At 42.1% G+C, this 10,894-nt stretch overlaps 2 long non-coding RNA genes across 2 annotated transcripts; both read right to left on the bottom strand.

The window, feature by feature from the left end:
- Nucleotides 1–282: 282 nt before the first annotated feature.
- Nucleotides 283–8,597, bottom strand: LOC120721805. The gene is made up of 5 exons (XR_005693267.1): nt 8,318–8,597; nt 8,119–8,225; nt 7,182–7,185; nt 6,545–6,554; nt 283–294 (listed from the first exon to the last, which is right to left on the bottom strand). It is a non-coding gene; the product is annotated as an uncharacterized LOC120721805 (long non-coding RNA).
- LOC120721845 lies at nt 4,596–5,981 on the bottom strand. Its single transcript, XR_005693283.1, has 2 exons — nt 5,923–5,981; nt 4,596–4,989 (listed from the first exon to the last, which is right to left on the bottom strand). It is a non-coding gene; the product is annotated as an uncharacterized LOC120721845 (long non-coding RNA).
- Nucleotides 8,598–10,894: the final 2,297 nt, after the last annotated feature.

The raw sequence follows: 10,894 nt of genomic DNA, 5'->3' as shown, positions 1-10,894 counted from the left end.
TCCTGCACATTTTCCTCTGTCTGGGCGAGTCCCCTCACCCACACCGGCTCTGAACTCTACATTGCCTGCTGGGTAAGATCAGCTTAACTATAAATCAGCTGCGCGGACATGAAACTGGTGATCGTTGCATCTCCACTTTGTAGTGTGTATATGCTTGTGTGTGGTACCGTGTGTGGCTGGTGTGTGTTTGTTACCTTTGTGGTGGGGAGCCTTTCTCGGCAGCCTCCCAGGTTTCTGTTGCCCCGATCCAAAATGGAAAATCTCTCCTGCAGTGACGTGCTGCTGGCGCCATGTCTCGCGGGCCGCACACTCGGTGCACACCTAGGGTCCTGCAGCCTGCATGAATATTGCCCGCGGCCTTGCAGGTGTCCAGTATGTCCTGCTGTGGATCACCTGCCCAGTGTGTGGGAGTTCTCTGGTGGACATGGAGCTGTTCTCACAGTCTTGCAGGTTTGTGCTCGGTGCCCTCTCCATGCTCGCTGTTGTAAGCTGTGTTCCCTCTGGGAACATGCCATGCAGACCAGGGAAGCTCCACAGTCCTGAATATTGCCGGCACATACCAGAGAGGCTCGTGCTCGTTTTTTTTACTCTAAACGTACCCGCTAACCACTTCCCAACGTGCCTAAGGTTAATGCAGGGAAGGTGGATGCCTCACAGGCAATGGTGGAGTGTTCTCCATTTGATGTGTAGCCAGCTCCCTCTCTCGGCAGGCCTTCCCTTACGCTCCAGGCAGCGGCGACTGGAGGACAGCTATCAGGAGGAGGCAGCAGAAGTCTTGGCAGAAGAGAATATTCATGCTAATGGACATCATCCGAGTGGGCCCTGGTGTTGGTAAAAGAAAATACAAATCAAAGTTACTGTCGTATAAAATATGATCAATGTTTAGAGAAAGTTCAGAGAATAAGATCCACAGCTCTTCTGGTGTCACAGTTACACATCCTCATCTTTCAGAACAAGAAATCAGCCTTCAAGGAGGGTTTGAAACAGTTGCATTCAATAACACAGATCATTTCTTAGAATGTACATTCAGATATATTTATAAGATAAAGTTTAACCTGCACGAAAAGTTAAAAAATGGACTGGTTCTTATATAGCACTTTTCTACTCAATCTGAACACTCAAAGCGTTTTACACAACTTCTACATTCACCTTTTTCTAAGCTGCTTCCTATCTAACATTCACACTCCGATGGATGCATCAGAGAGCAACAGAAGTTAGTATTTTGCACGAGGATATTTGGCTTGCAGACTGGGATCAAACCAAAAACCTTCTGGTTAGTAGGTGACCTGCTCTACTACCTGAGCTACAGCCACCCCAAACCATGCAAGTTTTCAGCTTTTCTTCATCTGTTGCAGCTTCAGTCTTATTTTTGGTTCATCAATTAAACTAATAAAATTAATCTGACAGCAATGAGTCTTTGTCCTTTTAATAACTATTAATTTATTAGATTTATATTTCCTGGGGTGTTATTCCCAGGAAATGTTATCATCTCAGCATCTCTGACTTTGTTTTTGATGAACTCATTTCTAATCCTGTCTGTTCTGCTCGCTGCCAATGAAAGTCACTGTCATGGTCTGGAGTCTACTGACTCTGTGTTTTTGTTAATGATTATTAGTATTCATCGTTTTTATTATTTTCTGGTTATTTGTTAATGATTTCTAGTGTTTTGATGTTACTGTGCCTCCCTTGTGTTCCTTGTGTCCCCTCTTCATTTGTTCGTTCATTTGTGTCTGTGAAGGTTCTCAGTCATCCAGGTCATCGTAGTCAAAGGAGCTTGCAAAGAAAAGCGTCTGGACTTCTTTAAGTTGCTTGAAGACGTTTCACCTCTCATCCGAGAAGCTTCTTCAGTTCTAAGGTCAAATGGTGGAGAGTCCCAGATATAAACCTAGTGGGAGTTTCCCCCCACAGAGGGACAAAAGGACCCCCTGATGATCCTCTATTCACCTGAGCCAAGGTGTGAAACTGGGTGTGGGTCCCAATCAGCCAGGGTTTCGGGTGAGTTCATTGTGAAACCTGGCCCCACCTTATCATGTGATTTCCTGAGGTCAGATGGCCCAGGATGTGAGTGGGTGTTAAGGCGTCTGGGGAGGGAACTCAAAACTGGATTATAGATGGCAGACAGTTGGTGTCGTAAACCACCACCTCTGTTCAAAGATGGTCGCTCACAGTGGACATAGATGCTTCTTTCACTCCTCTTTCAAACCATCTGTCCTCTCTGTCCAAAATGTGAACATTGGCATCCTCGAAAGAGTGACCTTTGACCTTTAGATGCAGATGGACTGCTGAGTCTTGTCCTGTGGAGGTGGCTCTTCTGTGTTGTGCCATGCGCTTGTGAAGTGGCTGTTTGGTCTCTCCAATGTAGAGGTCTGGGCATTCCTCGCTGCACTGTACAGCAAACACCACATTGTTAAGTCTGTGTTTTGGAGTTTTGTCTTTCGGGTGAACCAGTTTCTGTCTGAGTGTGTTGCTGGGTCTGAAATACACTGGGATGTTGTGCTTGGAGAAAACTCTCCTGAGTTTTTCTGATACACCGGCTACATAGGGGATGACAATGTTGTTGCGTCTGTCCTTCTTATCCTCCCTCGCCGGTGTCTGATCTTCTTTTCTGTGCCTCTTTTCTGACTTTATAAACGCCCATTTAGGATAGCTGCACGTTTCGAGTGCTTCCTTTACATGCGTGTGTTCCTTCTTTTTCCCTTCAGGCTTAGAGGGAACATGTTCTGCCTGGTGGTGTAGGGTCCTAATTACTCCAAGTTTGTGTTCCAGAGGGTGATGGGAGTCAAAGAGGAGGTACTGGACTCCCCACCATTTGACCTTAGAACTGAAGAAGCTTCTCGGATGAGAGGTGAAACGTCTTCAAGCAACTTAAAGAAGTCCAGACGCTTTTATTTGCAAGCTCCTTTGACTACGTTCATTTGTGTCTCACTCTTGTTGTGCTTTTCCCTCGTTCCCCTCTGTGTATTTATTGTGTGTGTTTACCTTTGTTGCTTGTTGGATTGTCTGCGTTTCCTCCACTCATCTTCCCCTGTGGCTTTTGAAAACATTTCATCCGAGAAGCTTCTTCAGTTCTGAGAGCAAATGGTGGAGAGTCCCAGAGTTTTAAGCCCTGTTGGGAGTGGGACTCTCCACCATTTGACCCTAGAACTGAAGAAGCTTCTTGGATGAGAGGTGAAACATCTTCAAGAAACTTAAAGACGTCCAGATGCTTTTTTTTTTAAGTGTCTTAGAGTATGATGACCTGAATGACAGAGAACCTTCACAGACATATTGGCGAGAAAGAGCCCCGCCCAGGCCACAGACATGTTGGACATCCTCATGTCTGTGTTCTGTGCTGAATGGAAATCCAGGTCTTCTTGATATTTTGCCCTAACATGGCAAAAAATTACAAAACCAGTTTGCAGGTTCGCATGTTGGTCTGCGATCAATCATCTCTGCTGGAATCTGAGGCTCTGAGCCTAAACATTTTACTGCTGGTAGTGATGTGTTGTTGTTACCTGTTTGTGACAAATGAAAAACTTGAATCCTCTCCTACTGGACGTTACATCTTCACATGTTGTCCATCCAATTAAGTTGTTGACATCTGATCATACAATGTCCCCCCCTTATCATCTATTTCTAACTTTTAAAAAAAAGTTTGCTTAAAGACCTTATGTCACGAGCTGCAGGGGGCAGACCGTGTGGAGAGAGTAGAGGACCCAAGCGCAGACAGAGGCAAGGAGACAAAACTGGACTTAACGAAAAGCGAACCTTTATTTAGGGCTGAAAATTCACAAAAATGCAAAACTGAGGGAAAACCTGAACATAACCTGGGAAACTAGGACTCTCACTGTGACTTCATAACTTACTGTGACCTGACTGGGAAACTGTGACAAGGGGTACATACAGAAGGAAACACAGACAACGCGACACTGAGCACAGGAAGACTGAGGACTTAAATACACACATGAGGTGATCAGGGGAAGTGGAGACACATGAGGACACAGCTGGAATGAAACATAATGACACAGGGGAGAGTAAAACTAACCACACGAACACAGAACATAAGACCCTTTTCAAAATAAAATAGAGAACATGAAGACTTAGACACGACAACAAAAGCTTAACAGACCTAAAACACATGAGACTGGACAAGGAACCACAAACAGAAACCATGGAGTTAGATGATATATAATCACTAACCTAAACCTCCACTAAACCCAAAATAAGAATAAACACACAAACTTATATTCACCAAACTAACACGAAAACGTCAAACCTACAAAATAAAACTGAAAACACTGGGTCAGAGACCGAGCCTGTGACACCTTCATTACATTTCCTTCATTTCTGTAATATTCTTAACACAGACAATTCTATTACATACACATGAAAATATGCTTCACATCTTGTTTTATGCAGTTTATGCAACCTTACTTCCATCAGGACATTTTCACAAGAACATTCATTTTGGCATTGTCCTTTTTTACTCCAGTTACACACAAACACATTCTTTTACTGTTTATCAATCACAGTTCACTCAATATGAATTTCTTTTAAATGAATCATATACAGTGGAACCCCGACTCACGAAGTTAATTCGTTCCAGAGGGTCTTTCGTAGGTCAAAATTTTCATAAGTCGAAGCACCTTTTTCCATCGCCTTTTGCGTGAGGCGGTGCTGGCTGCAGACAAAGTTCTTGGTGGAGGAGGAGGTGGCGGAGGTTGAAGAAAGTGTGGCACCCCCTGTGAGGGAATGACCACATTAATATTATTTTGTGTAAAACACCCATGTAACGGGACATTTTTCATTACTATATGTATTTATTTTCAGTTTCTTTAAAAGTCCATGTAACAGGGATTCATTTTATGTTAGAAAGCAGTGAGGGCGGAACTTTGGTGGTTGCTCCGGGGTTTCGGGGTGCAGTAAGTGGAGCCCACCTTCCTCTGCTTCCTCAGACACGTTCTGGAGGAAAGCAGAGACGCATCGTGTCTTCCTTACTCCGCTCTTCACCTGCTTTTACAGGTCGGTAAATGGTGCTCGCACCGAAAATGTTTTTTATTGTTACCACGTTAATGTGAAAGAGAGAGTTAAGGCGGTCCGCCCGAGTAATTCATATGTAAACACGGGAGAAACCAGAGCGCTCGTGAAGCAGAGTCAGTGCGCTCCTATGCTCTGTGCAAACGTGTTGTAATGCTCCAATCAAATCAGTTCTGTGAGATGTGAATGTTAATAGTTATGTTAAAGTGACTGAGTAGATTAGCTAGTGTAACACAAGCACTCTGAGCAACTCTGTCTAGCTAACAGAGGCATTCACGGGTTAATTAAACAAGCTGGGTTTCATGATGCACTAAATAGTGATTTTGCCAGTAACTTGCTGAAGGCAACAAATGTGATGTATTTACCAATGCTGTTATTGAATATAACTGTTTAGCCAGTAAGACACTGCAGAAGACAATGTGATGTGTTTATTGACATGATAAATGAATGTAACTGTTATGGAAAGAAGTGTGAACTTGAGAAACTGAACCAGTTAAAGAGAGTATATTTCACTGAGGTTGTGAAATAAGTAAATGTAATTGATGTGAATGAGGAACCCGCTGAACAGTATATTGAAAGCCCATGTTTAGTGTTTATATAGCATTCATTTGTGTGAAATAAATCAGACTCAGACACGTTCTGGAGGAAAGCAGAGACGCATCGTGTCTTCCTTACTCCGCTCTTCACCTGCTTTTACAGGTCGGTAACGTATTTGTCATCGTGGTCTTCATCCTTGGGACCCGAAACAAATCTTGGGGGCTCGTCCGGGATCGGCGCCACCTTGCGGTCAGGGCTGATCCATAAATGACATCTGGGACCAGGACGCGAGCTGATGCCGGCTGAGCGAGCTGAGAGTTGGAGCCGGGACTGATCCATCGTCGTGCTGAGTGGCCAATTCATCTTCACCTGCTTTTACAGGTAACATATTTGTCATCGTGGTCTTCATCCTTGGGACCCGTAACAAAAGCATACGTATGCATGCATACATACGTATGTGTACATGTACATAACATTATGGAATTTAATTAATTAATTAATTAATTTTTATTTTATCTATGTTGTTACGTGGGCATTATGCCGTATCACGGGCAGAAATATTGCCGTTAAGTGCCTTCTTAATTTGAATTTTTCGTTAAATGGATTCTTCGTAAGCCAGGGTTCCACTATTATAAAAGTCAGAGATTAAGAAACCGGTGCCTGCGTGTCTCACAACACACACACCAAGGACAAACTCTCAGAGGCTTAATTTTCAGGATCATAATACTTAACTTAAACATATTTATATTTAATATTCTGATCTGTATGGTGCGATTATGCATAATTAATCTTCAGTAAGATCACATATAAGTTATGGTTCTGTGTTTAAAGTTTACAACACTTGATGCTGTTTCCCTGATTCAGAATCACTTGAAAGATGAGTTGAAGACATTTCTTATCTCCCTGCATTCCTACAGACAAGATTATTTGCTTTTAACATATTTGGAGAATATTAAATGAAAATTGCTGTATTTTAGCCTCCTGTCACCACACCCTCTCAGCTGTAATAACAGGTGGCAGCGGGGGGGTCAGGGGGCTTCAATCTCTTTCTACCCCCAGGTCACATGACACTTTGCCAGCAGCATCATGCTGTGGTGGTGTTTTGCTACATGAGGCTGAGGTATACTTCACAAGGTGGCATGAAGAAGAACACTAATGTGGTTGTAGTGCAGAAAATCCCAGGACATCAGCCAGGACGAGGACAACAAGTACAACTTAAATGGTAAATGGCCTGTATTTGTGTAGGGCTTTACTTAGTCCCGTGGACCCCAAAGCGTTTTACACTACATTCAGTCATTCACACATTCACTCACTGGTGACAGCAGCTACATTGTACCACAGCTGACCTGGGGCACTGACAGAGGCTCTGTAGGTGGAAGCAGCAGGTCTGACTCTGCAGTTTTCCTTAGTCTGCAGGAAAACCACCAGTTTGCTCAGGTTGTCTTTCAGGACACTTCTGTTGGCTTTTCATCTCCTTCCTGTTTACTTTCAGACAGAGACTAAATCATGTAAAACTCATGTTTATTCTGAAAGCTGAAGGAGGCTCAGACCACATATCTTAATACAAGCTGCTTGTTCAGGACGACATGTTTCCTAAATTCTCTCTGTGAGGATAAAGCACGACTAACAGGACTTAAAACCAAAGAGGGAATTAAAACCTTTCAACATCATGAACAGAAACACTAAATGTACAACATTTCCTTACTAGCAGGACTTGCAGACAGTGGGAAGGAGCAGCTCTGTTTTTCAGGGAACAAACCTCTGACACAACCAGGTCAGGGCGGCCATGACCTGCTGGGTTTGGACAATTTCAGAACCAACTAGATGGAAATGTGTCCAACAAAATCAGCGTCCTAATGAGCCGCTGCTAGAAGGACAAAATCCTGACCTGACATCAGTCCAAGTGTCTGGTTAAATGTACTGAAAGGTGTTAAACAACAAGTGCTGCTGGAAGAGTTTTCATGAAGAGAACATTAACACTGTGAATGAGGGATGGACTTTGATTCAGTTTGACACAATCTGTTTTTCTTTCACTTTGAATAAATGTTTTTGTGGGACTGAGGATACATTTGTTTACATTTGGAAGTTTGATGTCATCTGTTCCTCTTGTTTCTGTCTTAAAACAGGATGAAAAATCTGTTTAAACAGAAATAAATAGAATTGAATTTCTGACAGCAGTAAATAAAAATGGTCCCTGAGCTCAGTATGTTTGTGACTCTGAGATGGAGGTGAAACATGTGAAGCTGGGCTGTGGTTTACTGCTCTCTTCCTGTCACAGACACTGTTTGACATCTGTTCATCTGTTGGTTTTTGTTCAGGCTGCAGGGATCATTTCTCACTGTGGGGATCAGACTTATAACAGTTACAGTAGTAGGTGGCTGAATGATCGAGTTTAACTTTATTTATCTTCAACTCACAGCTGTTCTGTTTATTCATGGATGAGAAATCATCTTCCTGAGGATGACCGTAACCTTTGTTAAGCGTGCAGCTACCTCTCTTAGGCATATACCCAATCACTCTGAAAGTTCCTGTTTCTTTCTTTTGATACCACCATACGTCATTGACATCACACTGTTCAGTCCCTCCACAGCTGAAGGAGACACTTTGTCCAACTCTCCTGGTCAATGTTAAATCGTCCTGAATCAGCTGTTCTGCTGCCATGGTAACCAGTGCTGTAGAGACACAGACAGATAGATGAAGGTTAGTGTGACAGTGTTTGTTACAGGTTGACTTTGTTGGCTCCTGATTGGCTGGAAACACTCACCTGAACACAGACAGCACAGAGCAGCAGCTGGGAGGAAAAGCATTTTGTGCAGTGGTGTTTCCTCTGGTGAACCTGGGGAGAAGTGGCGCTCTGATGCAGCTGAGGCCAAACAAGGACGAGCTGTGAGATCAGACGAGGGCCACGTGGTTTCTAACAGGTCCTCAAAGCTCCCATCAGCCCCTGCGGCCCACAGATAAGACTGCTGCTGCTGATTGACAGCTCAGCTGAAGCTGCTGTGGTTTCATCGTCTTCATTTCAATCTGACAGCAGATCCAAAAATCTGGGTCACATGATGCACAAACACTCAGAAACATTCATGTTGCTGTGAATTTACTAACACACACTGTTATCTGTTGTTGAACAGCTGTGATGAAAACACTAAATATAACTAAACTATAAATAAATAGAAAAATCTAAAAATAATATGGTTAAATATTTTAAAAGTTCATAAATTGCACACAAAGTAGTTAAAAAAACAAAATCATATATAAAAACATTTAGAGTAAAAATGTTATTTGAAACAAACACATGTGGTTCTGTTGTGTGTTTAAATATGTGCACACTGTGGTTCTTTCCCACATCTTCTAATGTGTTTTGTTCCAAGTTGGTTTCAGACTGAAGGATTCATTAAAGCCTTTTTAAGAATCATTAAAATGATGATCATCAATTCTAATATCTATAAACAGTAATAAAAACAGGGCTGTGTTTCACGTCAGCTTCAGCTTCATTTATTTGTAGCCATGGTTAGATTTCATTTGCAGCAGGCAGTCATCCACCTTTACACACACATTTACACAACAGTACAAAAGTACTTTTTGATTCATGAAAGAGAAATAAGACAAATGTTGCCTTTGTATCATCTCTGATATGGAAGGGATCATTTGAAGATGTGAGTGAAGGACACAAATATTTGGATCTGGTGTTGTTCTACATTTTAGGACTAAAAGACAGAAGGAAGAAAGTGAAAGTGACTGTGCGAGGGGTTGAAGTCATGAAGTCAAGTGGAGGCCGCTGACTGCTGTTACTTTCTGCTGTACAGGTTCAACAGGGGACTCACAGTCAGCCTGCTAGAACATTTGGATGAGAGAAAAAGGAGGAAAAAGACTTTGAGGAAAAATCCAATAAGATCAGCATGTTTTTAATGTGGGATATCAACAGTTTCCTCACCATGACACACACTGGAGCCTCTTTTTGCTCACAGCTTCACTGTTTGTCTCAAAGTTCAGTTTGGAGGCCAAAATTGTTGCAACACATTTGTAAGTTTGCACTAATTTCACTGTGTGACCCTTAATGGATGTAATGAAAGAATCAGTCAGTGAAATATGAAGCTGTGCTGTAAGTTTGGAGGAGAAAAGTGTCTGAGTGACTTTAATGAGGTGAACACATGAATACAGAGCACTGACTGACACGTACAGACTCCTTTAATGAGTCGCACACATTTTTGTGACTTCATGAAATGTCAAAATGACACAACACACAACAAGCTGCGAGCACATTATTGTCTGTTTGCTGTTTGTGTGCTTTGTTTGCTGTTATGATAGCAGGCATACAGCCATGTTCTCAATGTCTCAGCTATCATTGATTATTGCTGCTTTTCCTCTTCTATTAGGCACTTCAACTCAATGAATGACACACAGAAAGATTTCATGACTGTGTTCTTCAAAATAAGGAGAATATGTTATCTGCATCTGAATGACTCATGTTGCCTTGTTCTACTTTGTTTGCATATTTCTGCTTGTTGGAAAGGATTTTCTGAATCATTCAGTAGTTTTTGTAATAATAAGGACATTTAGCAAGACTTCAAAATGATTCTCCAACATTTGCTGTTCAGACTTGATCTGTTCTTACGTGTGTGATATCCAGAATGAAAAACTCAGCTCAGGTAATAAAATGGGAGCTGAGCAGACTGCAGGGGCTTCAATGGTCTCTCCTTTGATTCCATTAAAGTTCATTTGTCAGCTCTGAGTTGAGGATTTGAGCTGTTTCTCTCACAGGTGAAGACCACAGATCCTTCCTGGAATCATTCTTGAAGCAGAGTTCATGCTTGTAACTGTCATTGTGTTATTAAAGTGAAAAGCCACAGCTAACGGTGTGGAGGCTGCAGAGCAGAAACCCACACAGACCGTCTGCTGCAGGAGAGCAAGTTTGGATACAGTCAGTTTGTGCTTCAATCACAGGGTTGTTGTTGATCACACAATGAAAGTAGAATCAAACTCTTCATCTATCAAATCTTTATTATTCACACAAACACAACTACACTGTTTGACATTTGAAAATCAAACAAAAACTTGTGATAAAAATATTCCTGATGGTTTTTGTTACTACAATAAAAGTCACAATAAGTACAAAAAGAATTCTAACTCAGAGCAACAATACATGTAAAGATGTATTTATTTCAGATGATCTTCTAACTGTTGAAGAAAAAGGCAAAATAAGCACAACACATCATAACTAACATTTGTGATCAAAGTGATGAATGAGATGAATTGATGAGATGTGATGGTGAGAAAAGGCGAGCAGGAAACAGTCAGTCAGCATGTGTGCAGTTGGTGGACGCTCCCTTGTTGTGAAGCAATA

The sequence above is a fragment of the Simochromis diagramma genome, unplaced genomic scaffold (genome assembly GCF_900408965.1).
Source record: "Simochromis diagramma unplaced genomic scaffold, fSimDia1.1 OVJJ01000380.1, whole genome shotgun sequence".
Classification (NCBI taxonomy): Eukaryota; Metazoa; Chordata; class Actinopteri; order Cichliformes; family Cichlidae; genus Simochromis; species Simochromis diagramma.
Note: the sequence above shows the minus strand (reverse complement) of the source record. Positions and strands in the feature narration are given on the sequence as shown.